Consider the following 1,741-nt stretch of genomic DNA (forward strand, 5'->3'; position numbering starts at 1 on the left):
GCTTCTGTGAAAACAGGTTTTCAAACATTACTAATTTAATGAAATGCTGAAATAATAAGCATTTGCCCATTAAAAAATTTGAAAATGAAGCATAACTGCTGGCTGTTGCGTTCCCAAACGCGCGCTAAACTCACAGTACATTCAATAACGGAGTTCACTGCAGTCAGTAGTGGCTACGTGTAACGGTACATGGACAATTTTTGGTTCAATCGGACTGAATTCATTCCGATTGATGAATCTGAATGTAGTGTTTACATGAACGCTAAATAAAGTGATCGGGTTGATGTGCACGTTTATATGTCACAAGCTTCAAATCGGAATTGATTTTTTTTACATGCGCACACTGCACAAATATAGAGTTTCTCACTGTACATAACCACTCTCCTGCACGGTTTCTTTATTTGTTTTTAACAGCAGAATTCATATTTATCCATTTATGAATAAATATAAACCGCTGTGCCGTGCTGCTCATATTTATCAAGCAGTAAAAATGCCCCTCCCCGTGCCCGAAATGGGTTGCCTGTGGATGAGTATCCAAAACAAGGAATGGTGGGAGGTTGTCCTGCTCCACTTCACTTCACAGTTGCCCAGTGAAAGGAGAGTTTTATAATGACAGGACATGCATTTATACAACACTTTATTCAAAAGGAAGAACGCTCCTCGCGTCATGCATCATTGCACATGCGCAGTCCTTTCGGGGGTTCAATCCGATCGAGCGTTTACATGCACTCTCAATAGTATTAGAACAGGAATAAAGCACCCCCTTCAATCCGATCGAAATTTCATACCGATCGAGCTCAACCGGATTGATTAAGGTGTTTACATGAAGGCTTTTCAGTCCGATTGATCTGTCAATCCGATTACAATCGGATTATTTGGTTGCATTGCTCTGAGACTTGGAAAACCCCGGATCACGAGCCGATCGAGTGCGCAAAGGATGCACTTTGAAATAAGCAGCTCAAACAGACTTGATAAGTCATATTACGCTTTCGGTTTTAATTCGTTTGACGGATACTTGCCAAAGCAATGGTGTGAAACACAACGTTAAAGAACTTTTATGATATATGAGAAGTATAAATATATCTTCGGTTTATTATGAAACTGTGGCAGGACAGATTAGACTGTGGCGGGCCGCAACAATCTAGTTAATGAATGGGAAACACTGTGTATATATATATATATATATTTATACTGTATATATTTTTCAATCATGACAACTCTCTGAACATTTTAGCATGGTGATGGATATGACAATGTTAGTGAATGCTAGCCAGCCATATAAATGCGAGGCAGTAAGCTCATTGGCTGCATATGCAGTATGAACCAATCAGCTTGTGCCAAGTCGTTTAAGTCTCTGAATATCATCAGTTACGTTAACACCCCGTCAAAATGCGCCATCTAGAGTTTCATGACTGAACTATATATATATATATTTATATATTTATATATTTATATATTTTAATGAACAGGTTTGACTACTTTAGTAATTTCCACGAGTACAAATCTTAAAGAGGTCATATGATGTTGCCAAAAAGAACATTATTTTGTGTATTTGGTGTAATGAAATGTGTTTATGCGGTTTAAGGTAAAAAAAAACATTATTTTCCACATACTGTACATTATTGTTTCTCCTCTATGCCCCGCCTTTCTGAAACGTGTCGATTTTTACAAAGCTCATCAGTCTGAAAAGAGAGGTGTGCTCTGATTGGCCAGCTATCCAGTGCGTTGTGATTGGCCAAAT

This window comes from Sinocyclocheilus grahami, unplaced genomic scaffold (assembly GCF_001515645.1).
Source record: "Sinocyclocheilus grahami isolate Dianchi unplaced genomic scaffold, SAMN03320097.WGS_v1.1 scaffold11.1, whole genome shotgun sequence".
Lineage (NCBI taxonomy): Eukaryota > Metazoa > Chordata > Actinopteri > Cypriniformes > Cyprinidae > Sinocyclocheilus > Sinocyclocheilus grahami.